At 43.6% G+C, this 19123-nt stretch overlaps 1 long non-coding RNA gene across 1 annotated transcript; it reads right to left on the minus strand.

The window, feature by feature from the left end:
- Positions 1–1380: 1380 nt before the first annotated feature.
- LOC118707797 lies at positions 1381–18149 on the minus strand. The gene is made up of 3 exons (XR_004984394.1): positions 18138–18149; positions 13049–13052; positions 1381–1479 (listed from the first exon to the last, which is right to left on the minus strand). It is a non-coding gene; the product is annotated as an uncharacterized LOC118707797 (long non-coding RNA).
- Positions 18150–19123: the final 974 nt, after the last annotated feature.

The following is a 19123-nucleotide window of genomic DNA, read 5'->3' on the forward strand; positions in this document are numbered from 1 at the left end:
CAGGCACTCAGGCTGGCTGCTCAGGCCGCAGGGTCCTACCGCTGCTGGCCAACCCCGCGCCAGGTCCCCGGTCGGTCCCACTCTTCCTCACTTGTCAGCTCCTCAGCGCTGGTTGCTCTAAGGCTGCGCACCCAGCTATTGGGAGTGCTGGGCGGGGTGCCCCTGGCCCCTGGGATCCCGGGGTCCGCAGGCGGCTTATGAGGAGAGCGAATCCAGAGCCAAGGAGGAGGAATTGCCTGCCTTCAGCTCCGCATCCAGCGGCTGGCTGCGACAGCAGACAGCAGCTAGGGGTGAAGGGCGGGAGGGAAGGAGCAGGGAGCAGGTGGTTTGGATTGAGGAGCACAAGCGGCCCGCCAAAATCTTTGGGAAAATCAAGGCTTCCCACGCGCTCAAGAAAAAGACACTGCGTTTCCAAATCTGAGCTATTGTAAATTGTGCTGCTATGAGCATAGGGGTACATACATCCTTTCTGATTGGTTTTTCTGTTTTCTTGGGATATATTCCTAGAAGTGGGATCACTGGGTCAAATGGGAGTTCCATTTATAGTTTTTTTGAAAAAACTCCATACCGTTTTCCATAGTGGCTTCATCAGTCTGCATTCCCACCAGTGATACATGAGGAGGAGCTGAGTGCATTAAAAAACTGTGGTACATCTACACAAAGGAATCCTATGCTGCTGTAAAAAAGAAGGAACTCTTACCATTTGCAACAGTATGGATGGAACTGGAGAGCATTATGCTAAGCAAAATAAGCCAGTCAGAGAAAGGTAAACATCACACAATCTCACTCATTTATGGAATATAATGAACAACATAAACTGATGAACAAAAATAGAACCAGAATCATAGAAGCATCGAACAGACTGTCCAACTTATGAGAGAAGGTGGGGGGGGGGGTGAAGAGGTAAAAGATCAACCAAAGGACTTGTGTGCATGCACATAAGCATAACCAATGGACATAGACAGTAGGGGGATGAAGGCATGTGCTGGGGAGGTGGGGCTGGCCAGGGAGGGGGGAAGAGACTTGTATATTACTTTAAACAATAAAGAATTAAATAATAATAATAATAAAGACACTGCGTATCCCTTCAGGTTCTCTCAGGGTCATGACTACGGTAAGAGTTTGGAGGTTTGCTTGTGCTTCCCCCTTCATAGCCTCTGCATCACCACACTCCTAATCACCGACCCTTCAACACTCCCTTCCACAGACCATCTTTTTCTTCAAAAACCCTTCCTCTGCCCCCACCCACTGTGGTCTGGGTTGAAAAGGCTCCCGCTCCACCACAGGAAGAATGGGGGAGGAGCCCAGTTTCACCCCCTTCAGCTGAAGGCTGGGTTCTGCAGACCCTGGGCAAGCACGTTCCCTCTCTCTGAGCCTCACCTTCTGGACTAGGGGTGCACTATGGTATGCCAAAGGGGGAATTCAGTTTGAATTTCCCCATTTAGTTTAGATACTTAGGCTGTTTGATGCCCTTCCCTCCTTATTCCTCCTCTCCATGCCCAGATATGGCCTCCTCAAACACAAAACTATTCTTTCATCTCCATCCATGGGCAATTATGGAGGATTGAGAAGTAGAAGAGGGGAAGGAAGATGGCTTCCATCTTGTGAACACCCCTTACCCCCTCTGGTGAGAGGAGTTGGGGGAGCTCAGGATGTCCCTCAGCTGTTCCAATTCAGTATTTTTTTCTTTTTAAAAATTACTGTATTTATTATGACAGTGACTCCCTGGTTCACAGGAGGGCCAGATTCTGTGAGTTTCTCTAAACTCTTTGTAAATAAATGTACAATGTTAAAAACAAAACAAAACAAACAAACACAAGTGTTGACAAGGATGTGGAGAAAAGAATCCTTGTGCACTGTTGGTGGGAATGCAGATTGGTGCAGCCACTGTGGAGAACAGTATGGAGTTACCTCAAAAAATTAAAAATGGAACTGCCTTATGACCCAGAGATTCCATTTCTGGGACTATTTCCAAAGAAACCGGAAACACTAATTTATAAGAATATATACACCCCTGTGTTCTTTGCAGCTGGTTATTTACAATAGCCAAGATTTGGATACAGTCCAAGTGTCCATTAGTATATAACTGGATAAAAGGCTGTGGTACATTTACACAATGGAATACTACCCAGGGGTAAAAAGGAAATCTCATCTTTTGCAATAGCATGGATAGAACTGGAGAATATTATGCTGCATTGAATAAGCCAGTCAGGAAAAGACACATCTATCTATCTATCCTATATAATAAAAGGCTAATATGCAAATTGACTGAACTGCAGAATGACTGGATGCTATGACGAGCACTGACCACCAGGGGGGAGAGGAGTTGCTCAATGAATGAGCTTCCCCTTCTGGTCAGTGTGCTCCCACAGGGGGAGCACTGCTCAGCCAAAAGCCAGGCTCATAGCTGGCGAGTGCAGAGGCAGTTGTGGGAGTCTCTCCTGTCTCTGCAGCAGCGCTAAAGATGTCCGACTGCTGAGTTAGGCCCACTCAGGGCTCCTGGACTGCGAGAGGGCACAGGCCAGGCTACGGGAGCCTCCCCAGTGCACGAATTTCATGCACTGGGCCTCTAGTATATATAAAAAATCCTAATATGTGAATTGAACAACTGGTAGAACAACTGAACAACCAAATAATCGGTCCTATGACATGTGCTGACCACCAGGGAGCACACACGGAACATCACAGGCATCAGTTGCAGGGGGCAGAGTGTGGAACATGATGGGCCATTGGCTGTGGCAGGATGTTGGAGCAGGTGAGCAGGGGCACCAGACCAAGGCGGGGCACCTGTTGCTGTCATTGGGGTGAGCGTCTGGTTGTTACGAAAATTCTTGCTCCCACATGCCACAGTCCTGCCCAGCACTTGCACCTGCTGCCAGCACCTGGCACCTGCCCTAATCACTTCATGTTGTCAGTGGGTGTGAGTGGTGGCTGCCGACCCCAATTGCTTCTCAGCTTCTCCTCCTCCCCCTGCTCTTGAGGAGGGATTGGGGCCAGAAGCCACCTCTCACACCTGCAGCTGGCACCAGAGCTGCTGCTCACACTGGCTGCCAGCGTCTGGCACTGGCCCTGATCACTAGGCACCATCAGCGGGTGCAAACAGGGCCTGCACAGTCAGCGTGTGGGAGTGGCAGTGGTGGGAGTGGTGCAAACAGGGGACTGGGGCTGTGATGGGAGCAGCTGGGCTGGGGCGCAGAGGATGTGTTGATACTTACCCCTGGGCCCACCACAGCCTCGTATCGTGGCCCACAGTTCCTTTCAAGGTGCATAAATTCATGCACTGGGTCCCTAGTATCATATCACTTATAAGTGGAATCTAATGAACAAAATAAACTAACAACAACAACAAAAGAAACAGACTAAAAGATATACAGAACAGACTGACAACTGTCAGAGGGGAAGGGTGTTGGGGGCTGAGTGAAAATGTCGAAAGGATTAAGGAAAGAAAAAAAAAACACACCCCATAGACACAGATAATAGTATTGTGATTACAAGAGTGGAAGGAAGATGGGGGAGATAACAGAAGATAAAGGGGGATTAAATGGTGATAAAAGGAGATGTGACTTGCGGTGGTGACTACACAATATACTATACACATAATGTATTATAGCATTGTATACCTGAAACCTAAATAATTTTCTTAACCAATGTCATCCCAATAAATTCAATAAAAACACTCACACACAAAGTAGAGGGTAATGAATTAAAATTTAAAGGGTTTTCTCTTTTAAATGGAAATAGCAATCATACTAAATATAGATTAAATTCAACTTTCAAGTTATTTTAATTAAATAAGTTAAAGAATGAACTCAGTACATTCTAAGGCCTTAATCAAATGTAAAATTTTTATGTCATTATGATTATTGGGGTAAGAGAATTAGAACATTAATTTATGGAAAATTCAGATTATATTAAACATAATTTAAATCACACAGTACTGTTCAGAATCAAGTCTGTTACATTCTTACTTAAAGCAACTGACAGTGTTGGAACCACAGCTACACCTCATGTTCCTTAGTCTCTCTCAGGGCCCAGAGTTCATTGATTCTTTCAATGATACCTTCTCCCAAGAAATACAAGCTCCAGAGGAAAATCCATTTACTTTTCCAAAGATGCTCAGTCCAACCTCGAACTCCGCCTTTCGACACACCTGTGCGTCCTTTGTAGAGTGAGAAGAATGAGATTGTGCACGAAATGGTTCTCAGTGTCCAGATAACTCCATTTTTTAAAAAAGTCAAGATCTGGATGTTCCTCCCACTCCCCTTCATCATTTTTGTGGGGATGTCACATGGCACATTGCATGGACACAGTAAGTTGTCTACAACAGAGCCATGGGCAGCCTCAGAATTCATCCACCTGCTGAGTCCTGTGTGTTGTCAGCCCTGGGGCCGCGGAGAAGGGCAGGAGTACCCTTGGCTCCAGGTGGAGTGCTTTGGCCATAGACTTCTTCCAGAACCACTTGAAAAGCAGCACCCCCAAGGTGACGCTCTTCCTGGCTTTGCAGGGCAAACACAGGTTATGCCTTGCTCAGAAGGTCACCACAAGCCTCCACGTTGGGGGATGGGTCCCAGCATCCTGGTGCCCCTGCCTGCCCTCCCTCCAAATGCTATCATAGTGTAAGGCTAAGGAAAGGGGGAAAACAAATCAGGTCGCCCCAGTTGTGCTGGGGACACGTCAGCGCTCTGTGGGCCTGGCTATTTATTTTCTCTCAGAGCTGGCAGGTTCCAACCATAGAGAAATTGTATCTGGTTATTTTTTTTTTTTTTTTCAAGTTTAGAAGGCTCTTCCTTTAGTTATTGTAGAGCTTCTTATACTAGTAGTTCACATAGTCACATGATTCTCATTATTGCTATCAATCCTACTCTATCTTTCTCAAGTCTACCTCACCTCAAGAAAAGGACATAATGCTTTTTTTTTTTTTTTTTCAAAGCCCAAGGCATAAAACATATTTTATGTAATAAAAGAATTATGGGCCTGGCCTGCATGGCTCAGTGGTTGAGCATCGACCTAGGAGCCAGGAGATCATGGTTGGATTCCCGGTCAGGACACATGCCCGGGGTGTGGTCTCTATCCCCAGTGTGGGGCGTGCAGGAGGCAGCCGATCAATGATTCTCGCACATCACTGATGCGTCTCTCTCACTCTCCCTTCCTCTCTAAAATCAACATATATATGAATTATGATACCACAGTGCATAATTAAGAGTGCACCAGAAATCATTGTTCCTGAAGTCAGAAACCACACTCCGTCACAGAGACTCTCCTAAGGATAGATAGAGTCTCAAGCTTTGTGGGCTAGTCAGCGATAAGGGCCATTTCCGTAATGAGTGAAATTAAATGGCCTGCTGGTGTCCTTTCCACAACTGAGTCATGCTTCATGATGAGGGTGTGCTATTCCTTCTATTAATAGCTAGCAACTTTTAAACACAGCCATTTTACTAAAATAATTTATTCTTCAGTGGGCACCAGAGTACACAAAACTCTTTTATCTCCTGCTTTTCTAAAAAAAAAAAAATCAATTACAGTTGATATTCAATATTATTTTATATTAGTTTCAGATGTACAGCATATTGGTTAGACATTAAATGTAATTTACAAAGTGATCTCCCAAATATTTCATGGGTCCATCTGGCACTGTTCAGAGTTGTTACAGTATTATTGGCTATATTCCCTACGCTGTACTTGACATCCCCATGACTATTTTGTAACTACCAATTTGTACTTTTAATCCCTTCACCTTTTCCATCCAGTGTTCTGTTAATTTTTGTTGAGCTCCACGAAGGGGGAAGGGAAGAGGGACTTTGCCAGGAAAAGGGAAGTGGGATAAGGTGAATCATAAAAGGAACTATAGTCTTGGTGTGACCAAAAAGTCCTTTGCTTTGCAGATTCTGAATATGTTATCCCCGGTCATGAATATTTTTGACAGATTAAAAATAGTTAACATTTGCACTCCTCTGAAACACGACCCAAACTGCCTGCGATGCAGTGCGGGAAGCTGGTTGTTAACATGCACAGGGCAGGCCCACACCTGTCCACTGTGGCGCCCGTCCTTCTGTCCATGAAGGGCACACAGTTGAGTTCAAGGCCTCCCCTTCCTGTCTCATACTCTTTGCTGTGGCCTCCAAACCCTGGGAAGTGGGGGTTCTGAGTCCACTCCACGTGCAAACTCTGCACTGGGGGCCCCTCTGAGCCCAGTTGTGGTGTCCCTGCCCCCAGTTTGGTAATGCTGCCTGGACTGTTAAAGGGTCCTCCAGGTCTCTATGCCTTTATTTCTAAAATCCATCCTCCACCTTGCCAGGTGAAGCTTCTGAAATCAGAGCTGTGATTGTATCATGCCCGAGCTCAAAAATATCCCTGGTTTTATAGGTTCTACCCATGTTGCCCCTGGCCTGGGACTCTGGGCCTCCCCTGTCTGATTTCCACCTGCTGTTCTCCCAGGTTCCCTCACCACGCTGCCTTCTCCAGGAAGCCCTCTCAGTCTGATGCAGGTGCCTCCTCTCCCTTGACTTTGGGATGCTCCCTCTCCCACTCTTGTGTTTTCATTTCAGAGCCATGCTTCCTGATGCAGAAGAGATGACACCTCTTCTTTGAAGCCAGCCCCTGCTTGCCAGGCAGAAATGATCTCTCTCCATATGACACTCATCATTTTATAATAATTAAATGGATTTGTTTTGTTGTAAAAATAAAATTTGAAAACCACAACTGTAATAAATACCATTTGTATTATTATTTTTAATATTTTTATTGATTTAAGAGAGTAAGGAAAAGGAAGAGAGATAGAAACATCAAAGATGAAAAAGAATTATTATTGGCTGCCTCCTGCATTCCCCCCATTGGACATGTGCCCTTGACTAGAATCAAACTTGGGATCCTTCAATCCACAGACCCAATGCTCTATCCACTAAGTCCAACCAGATAGACCTACGTTGACTTATCCTATATAATAAAGAGGTATTATTCAAATTGACCATCATTCCAACACACAAGATGGCTGCCCCCATGTGGACACAAGATGGCCAGCAGGGGAGAAGGATGGTTAGGGGCAACCAGGCCTACAGAGGAGGGAGCAACCAGGCCACCAGGGGAGGGCATTTAGGGACAATTGGGCTGGCAGGGGAGCAGTTAGGCATTGATCAGGGGAGGGCATTTGGGGACAATTGGGCTGGCAGGGGAGCAGTTAGGCATTGATCAGGCTGGCAGGGGAGTGATTAGGAGGCAATTAGGCTGGCAGACAGTAGTGGTTACAGGCAATCAGGCAGGCAAGTGGTGGGGAGTCAGCAGTCCTGGATTGTGAAAGGGATGCCCAACTACCTGTTTAGTGTAATTGGGCCTAAACGGGCAGTTGGACATCCCTTGAGGTTGGGGGTGGTCTCAGATTGGAGAGGGTGCAGGCTGGGTTGAGGGACACCCCCTCCTCCTGTGCATGAATTTCATGCTCCAGGCCTTTAGTTTTAAATAAATGTTGAGTCATCCTGTAATTTTTTGCAACTTTTTTCCTCATTTAATATATCAAAAACATTTTTCTATGTCAAGGTATAAAAATATTCTGCACTATTTTTAACAATAATATAGTATTTTATAGTATGCATGTGCTATAATTTAACTAATTCTAGTAATAGCTATTTTTGGTTGTTTCTTATTGTTCAATTACAACAAATTATATAATAAACATTCTTACACATTTATTTTTGTATATTTGAAGAAATATTTCTGTAGGACAGATTCTAGATGTGGGATCCTTAGGTCAAAAGAGTATTTATAGCTATTTGTGTATAAAGTTATCTCACTTAGGGAGCCCTAAAGTTGGCAGGTGGATTCATGCCTCTTCAGCAGCTTTGATAAAGTCTTTAGACTGTTGACACGGGTTTGGAGGGAGAACTTTAGATAATATCACATTTCACATTTTCTGATCAAAATTAGGATCAAAACAAAAGTTGGGAGAAATATGAGGGAAAGAAATACTTATATAAATATGACAGTGTTGCTTCATGGAAAATAATCTGACTTTGGAAGTCAGAATCACACATTAGAATTACCTGGGGAATGTTAAAATATCCCAATGCCCAGGCTACAATCTAGATTCTTTAAAATAGGTTTCTGAAGGAGGGACACAAACACCCGCATTTCAAAACCTCTGAAGATCCTCCCAGTGTCCCTCTAAGGTCGAGACCCGCCGTTCAGATGTCTGTGTGCTCTGCTCAGCTATGAGGCATCTTGAACGCTCTGCTTGCATTTCCCCCCCTCTGTAACATGAGCATGTTCTGTCTGTCTCACAAGTTTCTGTGATGCCAAAATGAGATAACAGATGTGAAAACAAATGTCAAAAGATAAGAGTATTAAAAATAAAAACATATGCCACCGTCATTACAAGGTGGAGCAAAAGTAGGTCTACAGTTGCTTGTATGAAAAATAATACAATAATCAGTAAATAATAATACAAAAATAAACTGTGTTTCATGTACTCGCAACTGTAAACCTACTTTCATTCCACCCTGCATCTTTCAGTTCAGCCAGTCACAGACAAAGCAAAATGTTTAGAAAAACACTTACCATCTAAAAGTCACATAGTGAGAAAACAAAGATGACTGAAGGAGAAGAGCAGCATTTGGCTGCTTCCAGCACTGTTGTCAATGTGGGGGGATCTAATAGACAGTACAAGATTAAGAATAACACCCACCTCACCTTCAGAGGGATGGAGCATTGTGAAGGTAAACAAGACAATGTCAGGGAAAAGAGCAGTATAAATATTTGCCATCATCAGTGATAAAAACAATTGCTTCCTCTGTGGATTTTGCCTTGGCTGAATAATCATTGGAAAATTAATCAATGGTCCACATGCCTGCTGCCCACCTACTTCCCTTCTATTTAAATCCTGTGCAGAGGAATGGATAAGAAGGTCTTTGAATTTAAAATGTAACTTTGTGATTGCATTTTCTCTGGTGTGCCCTGAAATGCACTAAGTTCCTGAGCTCTGACCCTTACCTGGAATGCCCCAATGTGTCAAGCTGATTAAAGACTGAGAAGCTCTGCATTTGGAGAAATCTGTTAACTTGGTCGGATCTGCCTGGATTGTGCACCTGCCTCTTAATACCCCTTCACCATTCATCCCCTGTAATGAAGAGTTGATACTCATCACCCAGGGACCTCGGAGAATGGAAGACTGCTCAGCCTGGATTTAGTCCTCCAGATCATCTCTTCCAGTTGAATTACCATTGAGGTGAATAAGCAGAGCTCTAGAGATGTTAAGAGCTGGGAATAGATCCCACTGGGACCCCACTATATCACGTACTTGGGGTGGGAGTTTGAACCCCTCGGTACACAACAGCTGTTGAATAGCCACTCTAGTTTCCACAGTGTGGCAAGTGGTGTGTATTTGATTGTGCAAGTTGACTCCTGAGGCAGCCATGCTGCCCAATCTAGAAGCAATGGCATGAAATAGCAACATACAATGCAAAGAGAATGAATTAAATGCTAAATTGGGTGGCATGGACAGTAAGCAGTGGTGTGCTGGTAAACTATTAATAGTTCTCTGGAGAAAAAAAAAAAAAAAGCTCTGATTTGTAATGTTTATAGTCGTTGCTTATTTCTATGCTGTAAATACAACCGCCTTGGCAGATATCACTGAACATAACGTTAGGAAGAGATGGGCACCATCAGAGCAGATTTCAAAGGATAGGGAGGTTGGTGATGATTGGAAGTTTCCAGAAAGGGTAAATAAAGGGGCTTGAACTCAAGCTGAAAAATACCGAGTAAGAGATAAGCAACAGAAGTACAGCTGGCAGCAAAGATTTTACACCTTTTCCAGGTTTGGAAAGAAAGGGAAACTCCCTGAGATAAAATTTACTTCATCCCAGGACTTTTCAAATTTCTTACATTCAGAAATTTTTTGTTCTAAATTTTTTCTTTAAGGACAGTTTAAAATTTACAGGAAAGTTGTAAAGATATTACAGAGAGTTTCTGTATACCCTGCACTCAGCTTCCCCTATTTTCACGTCTTGTATTGCTATGGTACATTTGTCAGAATGAAAGAACCAATATTAATACATTAGAGGCCCGAGGCATGAAATTCATGTAAGGTAGGCTCTCTTGGCCCTGTCTGCCTCATGGCCCTGTCCCCCTACCCACTGGTCATTCTGGAAGGTCCTTCCACCATCTGATCTAGTTAGTATAGTAGCTCTATATTATATAGAATTGGTGTGAATGAAACTCTATACTTTATTTAAATTTTATTAGCGTTCCTTATTGTCCTGTTCTGTTCTGCTGTCCTAGCTCCTGAGACTCCTTTGGTCTATGACAGTCCTCAGACTTTCCTTGATTTTTATGATCTGAGGAGCACTAGACAAGTATTTTGGAGAATTCCCTTCCATTTCTATTTGTCTCATGGTTAGGTTGAGACTGTGGGTTTTCTGGGAGTAAGAATATAGAGATAAAGTGATATTTTCTTCATATCACATCAAGGATACATGCCATCAACATGATTTATCACCAAGGAAGCTGTTCTTGGCTATCTGGTCCTGGTGCTGTCTCCCCAGTGCACTTTTTGGTTTATTTGTAGGTGGTCCCAGGAAGCCCTGGGAGGGTGGAGTGAGACTGATAGGAAGGCAGGCAGTATAGACGTGTAATGAGCAGATGGCCATGGTGAGCACCTGGGGCTCAGGCCCACAGGAGACTGGTTGGGGGACTGTGTAGAACATACCTCAGATTTGTCTCTAACTGAAGGGCTAGAAAAATAGGGGTATTCAGTTCTCTAATTTTCATCTGTCATCAAGTGAGGATACTCCTGGGGACATTAAGTTTCTGGATGTTCAGGCTACCTAAGAGCTGAGAGGGTCAGAGAAAGCCCCCAGCAGTGGGTCCCAGTAGCTTTCAGTCAAAATCAGGCTGCATGCTCAGGACTGGGAGGTGCTGAGAGTCGATTATAGCCTTCCTCGCCTGTTTCCCTTAATGATAGAAATCAGAGAATTCTGCATTAAGAACATCAAATTAAGATCTCATACTAAAAGAAGTTTATATAGAAAAATAACTTCCAGAGAAGTCTCCTGGATTAGGTAAAAATAAAAACAACAACAGCAACAGAGTAACACAGCACAGATAATTCATTTTCCAGTTTACAAAGCCTTCATATACATAATCTTATTTAAAATATATTTTGAATTTCACAAGAGCCACATGAGGTTTTCAGAGCCTGTTGCTCTCCTTTTCCAGATGAGGATATCTTAGCATAGAGAGTTAGCCAACCAGTGGCAGAGGCAGAACTGCTCACCAGTTTTCCTGAGTCTAACCAAGACCAGTGTTCTAGAGTTAACAGGTTATTGGAATTTTTCACCCACTTTGGTGTCAGTGTCTGGGAAAATCAGTTTGCAGCTCAAATATTCTTTACCCCACTTCTGGTGATAGAGCCAAACCAAGCACAGGACTGCCAACTTTAAGATAAATCCAGTCTTTTTATTTCTAGATGGTTTTAAGAAGTACTTCAAATGAGAAAATGGAATATAGCACATTCCAGAACAGCCAGATAAATTCCCTCATATTAATTTGGTTTCATATGTTTCCAAAATCAGCCACAATGCTAAAACAAACAAGAAAATTGTGTACTTGAACTTAGAAATTGGAAGAATTATAAATATAGCTGTGTAAATATTTGGATTAATAACATAAACAAGAACCATGGACATTCTAGAGTCTCTTAAATATCTGAAAAATTAAAAAATATATTTTTATTGATTTAAGGGAGGAAGGGAGAGGGAGAGAGAGATAGAAATAATGCTGATGAGAGAGAATCATTGATTGGCTGCATCCTGCATGTTCCCCCCCACTGTGATAGCACCCTTGAACTGGGAATCCAACCATGACCTCCTGGTTCATAGGTTGACTTTCAGCACTGAGCCACATGGGCCAGGCTGACAATTTTTTTTTTATATGAAAGGAGTACTGAAAATCAAAGACATATTGCATTTGTCAGTGGCTGATAGTTTGTGTCTATCCAAATATTTTTTTAAAAGAGAGAAAAGAAACCCTAGAGCATAGGTAGATAGGACCTGTTAGACTGTAAGGGAATGGTGGGAGGTGGCTGGGGTGAGGATGCAGTATGGGTCTTATAAGCATTAATTAAGGTTGGTTCACATGTTATTTAAAATATTGATTCCCTGGGATGTTTCTCCAGAATTTAGTTACCTTCTTGTTCAGTTCCTATATGTTTTTCAAAAGTTCTTTTCCTCCTGCAATATCTATTAAGAATCCCAAGTATTTCAGTGATTGTTTTAATTTATGCATTTTCATTCATTTCATGTAATCCAATATGAGAAATTGTAACATGGCCACATACTAGAAATTATTAGCTGATAATTTTATATCAGAATTTAAGGAACCACCCAGGCAACGGATATGTCTTTTTACATGTAAAACACCTCTATGTGTAAAGTACTTTAGCAGACACCAGGGTCCCCTGGAGAGGTGGTTAAAACCTAGATGGGTGAGCATCACTCCCAGAGATTATGATTTTGTAGGGCTGGGATGGGACCCAAGAATTTGTCTATCTAACCACTTTCCAGGTGATATGTGTTGCTGTTGGTTGGGTCCACGCTTTGAGTAGTCCTGGTGTTGGGGCAATGATTACAGTAGGGCTTCCTATCTGACGGAAGATGGTGACTCTTTAGCACTAAATAATTTTCGGGAATAACTGGAGGTAAGGCAGATTAAATGCACGAGATGGCGGAGGAAGTGGGAAATCTGCCCAACGTGTATGTGTCCCTATACACTGTGTTGGTGGTCGCAGCAAACTGTCAATGACTTCTGAGGAATATATCTACGTTTTAAAAGACACACCCATTGCCTGGGTAGTTCCTTGGAATTCTGTCCACGTGTGTTCTGTAGTGCCTGATTTACACTTAAGACAAATACTCCCCTGGGCTAATATTTTTCAAAGCATGGAGACTGGTATCGATGGATGAATCACCAAACTCTGAATTAGAAGCTCTTGGATCTAAGACCTGGTGACGCACGCGCCTCCTCCCTTTTTTTCTGCTGTGTGACTTCAAGCAAATCACATAACCTCTCTTAGCCTTAGTGCTCCTCTCAGGCCCCCCATCATGTGGTGATAGCATGAGCCGTCCTGATCAATGTCTCGGGTGACGGCGATTGTCTACATGGGAACGAGCTGATGTCTGTATGTGTAAGGGGTTAACCGGGGAACAGCTTGTTCCCAAAGTGGAGATGGGGGTGGGCCATCCGAACGCAAGCCCAGCTCCATTGGCCCCCTGCCTGGTGTGTTGCCATATGGCGCCTCACCTTGTTCCCTTTCAAGATGAACTCTCATTCCCCAGAAAAAAATTTCTCAGCCTTACAGTCACAACTTCAAAAATGCAGTGGGGACCACATTTAAAAGGTCTTGCAAATTTTTACTTGATTTAATTTTTTTAGACTGTATTTTTAAAACAAACCCAAATATAGAGATGAAAGCCAAGAATTAAAATATACATGCAAAAAAGAAAACACTAATATTTTCAAGTATGACAAATTGAATAATCATCATAAGGAAACAATAAAGCATTAAGTGACTCGGACCAGATGATCACTGTTAGCCTTCACGATGCAGGCACATGTGGTCTGTGCAGAAGATCGGGAACAAGCCAAGCCAATGCTGGCTCCCACATTTGCAGTCACTCCCTTAATTCCTCTGTTGACAAGTGTCCCTCAGTTAATTAAACAAACTTTAACCCTGATTGGCTGAAGGGGAATGAGAAGAGACTGAGGAGTTCCGTTAAAATGACTCAGAAGGTTAAATTCTATGAGCAGGATACTCTGTATTACATTGTCTGCCAACCCATAGTTCTTTGATTTTTTAACCTGATTGTCAACCATTCTATTAATAGCATTCCTTGCTAAGATGTGGTGTTTCTCACCACGAAAAGGGAGCTAAGGAGCTGAGGCGTGGCATATCTGCAGTGAGTAAGACCTGGGGTTGAAAGTCCTGAGGAATGGAGCGATTCACTGTGTTTCATCACCCGGGGCTCTCTCTTCTCACTCCTGCCCTGTTATTCTCATCACCTCTGGCCATCATGTCTCGGTGGTTTGGCTCATGGGAGATTTTCCACATGTTAACCTGGAAGAACTGGCCCTGAAAGAGTGGAATCAGAGAGTAATGTTTCTGTGGTGGTGTCCCCTGTCACATTCTGAGGGCCCCACGGTGGGGCCCACAGTCTTGTGGACCCCGAGGCTCAACTTTAGAAGCCAACTTCTATGAACTGAGGCAGGTCATGCTGAGGCAGCCACTGAGTCTCTTGTCCCCAAAGTAATGGTTGGTGGATAACTGCTGCCTTTGAAAGAGGGATGTTTTCTTATCTATTGTAGTTAAGTAAGTGAGCCTTAGAACAAGAGTGCTTAATTTTATTTTTTGGTATAACATAAATTTTTAAACATTATGATCATTACTTTGTTTTTAAATTGAATTTGTGTAGGTGACATTGGTTAATAAAACCATACAGATTTCAAGTGTCCAACTCTATAAAGCATCATCTGCATACCGCATTCGGCACTCACCACCCAAAGTCAATCTTTACTGGTGGCACTACGGTGTTTATCTTTTATTGGGATACTCTGATTTATACTTTACTGGGATGCTCTGATTTATACTTTTTTTAGGGTCTGGGTCCCTCCAGAAACTGACCCTAAAACAAGGATTTTGAGTGGAAATTGTTTATTTGGGAGGAGCAGGATGGTGAGGCAGGGAGGGTAAGGCAGGCAATATGGATGCATGACTTTGTTAACAACTTTGTGAGTGGTTGGAGCTTATTCCTTTGGAGGGGGGGGGGGGACCCTGGAAAATGGTGTAAAACACATGTAAGTGACAGAGCTGGAGTATCAATGCCTGACCTCCGAAATATGGGGTGTTCATTCACGAAAACTTCTGGCTTTGCCGGTACAGCAGCAGTTTCAGAACTAGTCATTAAGCAAAGACAATGAAACACATAACATAGAAAGATTGGAGGATCGGGGAGGAGGTCATGGGCAGCATGAACAGCAGAAGCAGACCCTCTAAAGGGCTCCTTTCTTGAGAAAGCCCCTGGGCAGGCTCATGTTCAAGGTACAGCACTGGTATTTATCCCCTTCTAAACTATAAGTAAAAATCCTGGCCCCTCAGTTAAAAATGCCCCAAAGCCTCCCCTGCCCTCACTTTGTTGTTGTTGATAAGCACCTCCATCTCTCCTGCTGGCCCCCTAACAGGCTGCCGAGGCTGCCGGGCAGGGCCCACACCACAGTGTGCCTCATTGCAAGTGCGCACACTGATGCGGTCTGTCGGCTGGCCCTGCATGTAGAGAGCACTGTTCATTATCCCAGGAAACCTGCTGAGCTGAACTGACAAATGGGAGCTGGTGTTTCTGTAAGTGAGGTGTGCCACTTGCTTGGAAAAGAGGTGGAGACAATGCTAGACCATGTATAGGCAATGTCTGCTAGCCATGGTGCATGGGGCAGCAGTAACCACCAAAGCTGTCATCCCAGTACTTTGCTTTTATTTATTTATTCTTTATTTTACTTTTTATTTTTTCTTCTCCTCCCCACCCCCCACCCCTCAAAGTGCTTTGCTTTTAAAGAGGAAGAGGCTGAAAATGAAAGAGCAGATGTGACTTGTTTCGAGGCTCATGACCAGTTGGTGATAGATAGAGTTGGGTTTAAAAGTTAGCTCATCTTCTGTCGTGCTCAGACCATGTTTGATAGGTCAGATACAACTGCCCACTTCACAGCTGCAAGGAGGATAAAGCTCCAGGACCAGGAAGATGGGGTGATTTCCCTGATATGCAGCCTGGGGTGGTGGGAAGTGAATTTCCTCTGGCAGAAATTCCAAGATCTTGTGGTGACCTGCCAAGGGGCATTACCAGAAGGCAGAGTTGAATGTAACTCAGAAATTTACTCATTTATTTAGTTTTGACTACAAAATGAAGTTGTCTGAGCACTGTACAGAAACACACACACACACACACACACACACACCCCTAACTGGTACTCACAAGAGCATAAATGTGTTCCACAAATTGTGGTGAGTGACAGAAATCAGACAGGAATGAGACTATGTTGCATAAACCCCTTTTTAGAAAGTTCAAGAAGAGGTAACACTAATTTATAATAAGCATCAGAAGGGTGATTGTTTCTGGGTGCATGCTGATATTAACTAGGAAGAGGTGAGTGGGTGCCTAACTGGGTGAGGACAATGTTTGATACTTTGAACCAGGTGGAAGTACACAGGTGTTTTTATGGACAGCAGTCCTTGAGCTGTATATCTCAGATTGGATTTATGCTTTTTATGATGTTATATCCCACCTAAGAAAATAAAGAAAAAAAGTTCAAAGCAACACATCCTACACACCATATTTTCCGGCGTATAAGACGACCCCCTAATTTTACAGTTAAAACATAGGTTTAGGCCTGTATTCGCTGTATAAGACTACCCCCCACTTCCGAGGCAACACCAGTTCTTTTTTTTTTTTTTTTAAATATATTTTATTGATTTTGTACAGAGAGGAAGGGAGAGAGATAGAGAGTTAGAAACATCGATGAGAGAGAGAGTCATTGATCAGCTTCCTCTTGCACACCCCCTACTGGGGATATGCCCGCAACCAAGATACATGCCCTTGACCGGAATCCAATCCGGGACCTTTTAGTCCCCAAGCCGATGTTCTATCCATTGAGCCAAATCGGTTTCGGCAACACCAGTTCTTTTTTAATAGACCGCCTCTCTGGCTCTGTCTAATCCAAGCAGCTTTTTATGCATGCAAATTATACATGTTCTGTATCTGAAGCTACACTGTGTTCTAGTAAAAAGCCTGCTCGGATTGGCCAGAGTCAGAGAGGCAGTTTATTAAAAAAAGAACTAGTGTTGCCTCGGAAGTGGGGGGTAGTCTTATACAGCGAATATAGGCCTAAACCTATGTTTTAACTGTAAAATTAGGGGGTCGTCTTATATGCTGGAAAATACGGTAATAAAAGGCTAATATGCGAATCAACAGAACAGTGGAATGACAAGTTGCTATGACACACACTGACCACCAGGGGGCAGAGGCTCAATGCAGGAGCTGCCCCCTTGTGGTCAGTGCGCTCCCACAGGGGGAGGGCTGCTCAGTCAGAAGCCGAACTCACTGCAAGCGCAGTGATGGTGGTGGGAGCCTCTCCCACCTCTGTGGCAGTGCTAAAGAACCCTCAGGGATGTCTGACTGCCACGGGGAGTAGGCCTAAACCTGCAGTAGGACATTCTCGAGAGGTCCTGGTTGCGAGAGGGTGCAGACTGGGCTGAGTACCCCCCCTCCAGTGCACAAATGTCATGCATTGGGCTTTTAGTATAGCATAATGGACCATAGAATTTTAAAGAGAATTGTAATGAAAGAAATAACTTATCTCATTCATGTATCTATTCTTTCAACAAATGTCTATGGAGACTGTTGGTGCCCAGTTCATATTCCCTCATTACTCTTTTTTTTTTTTTAATATATTTTATTGATTTTGTACAGAGAGGAAGAGAGAGGGATAGAGAGTTAGAAACATCGATGAGAGAGAGTCATCGATAGCTGCCTCTTGCACACCCCCTACCGGGGATATGCCCGCAACCAAGGTACATGCCCTTGACTGGAATCAAACCCGGGACCTTTCAGTCCCCAAGCCGATGCTCTATCCATTGAGCCAAACCGGTTTCGGCTCCCTCATTACTCTTTTCCATACAAATGGACTGGATCCTACAAGAGTGTGCCTCCATGCTCTGCCTGGTGCTGAGGAACCATGGCCTACGGGAACACCCTTGGGCTGATGGAGAGAGGTGGACATGAGTACCCTGCTCCCAACACACCGAGCCCTAGTTGCCTAAAGTTCTACCTTAATCTCTCACTTCCCTGCATTGGCTGCCTTGCCTTCTTTGTCTCCTTTCCCCTTCCCCCTGTACCTAGGATCATCTCCAAAACAAACTTCTTGCACTCACATCCTTGTCCTAAGGCCTGTTTTTGGGGAAACTCAAGCTAAGTAAAGCTCCTACTTTCTTTCTGGACAACCATTCAAATCCAGTCTCTCAGGCTTATACAACTTACAGGGTGAACAATCCACAAACATAAAAAAATGAAGAGGGACAAGTGCCGAGTGGGGGAGCACTGCCCAGAAGAGACCATAGAGCCCTCAGGGGAGTGCAGGAGAGGTCCCAGAAACAGCGTCAAGAGTGATCGCACCTCCTCTCCTTCTCTTCCCCTTCTCGAACTTACACCCCTCTCTGTTTTCTTCCTCCCTTCTCTTTTACAGCCTATTTAAAGGGGCAGTCATCTAATGAAGACATTTTCTTATGTTCCTATAAATATCAGTATGTTGAATTTACCACCCATGTTGGTTTATTGTGGTGCCTCATCTTCTATCACAGAACTGAGACTTAGCCTTTATCGATACAATTGTCTCTGGATGTATGGAAACCATCTTTTACATATATTTTTAATATTTCTTCCCATCTGTGTGGCATATAGATCCCAGGAAAACCTAGCACATATTTCCCAGACCACGGGGGGAGATGCCTTTCAGGGTAGCTCAAAACTACCTACCAATCAGCAGCTGGCAGAAACGTGTACCAATAGTGATCATCTGGAAGTGGGCAGCTGACTCACATCGTGGGAGCTGTCGTTCCCACTCCAGCAGCTTTTCTGGGTGAATAATTCTTCAAAGCACATGCATTCGAGATCAGGGCATTTTTTTTTTTTTTTTTAAATGCTCCTCACCAAAATGGACAGCTCATAGCGCTCTCTAATTCACAATTCAGTAGGGTATCAAATTGAAGGCAGGCTGTGGTTTGGACATCTCTTCCCAGATAGCAGATAGACGGGGTGTCATTTCAGCAGGGATTTATGCATTTAAAATATGAGATGCTCACAATTCTGAACTGGCATGCCTGTTGGGGAGGATCATATAGAGACAGAAGACCCATTTCAATGAACTATCCATTTAAGATATTCTTTACCGTATTCTGGGTGGTATCAGGCAGCTTTATACAATGCTGCCCTTCACTTTATATTAAAAACATGGCTTAGAAAATTATGCCAAAAATGGCAGAATGTCTGTTTTTATTTCTATATTATTTTGGTCAAAACACATGTACTTCCAAAGACAAAAA

The sequence above is a fragment of the Pipistrellus kuhlii genome, unplaced genomic scaffold, assembly GCF_014108245.1.
Source record: "Pipistrellus kuhlii isolate mPipKuh1 unplaced genomic scaffold, mPipKuh1.p scaffold_m20_p_6, whole genome shotgun sequence".
Classification (NCBI taxonomy): domain Eukaryota; kingdom Metazoa; phylum Chordata; class Mammalia; order Chiroptera; family Vespertilionidae; genus Pipistrellus; species Pipistrellus kuhlii.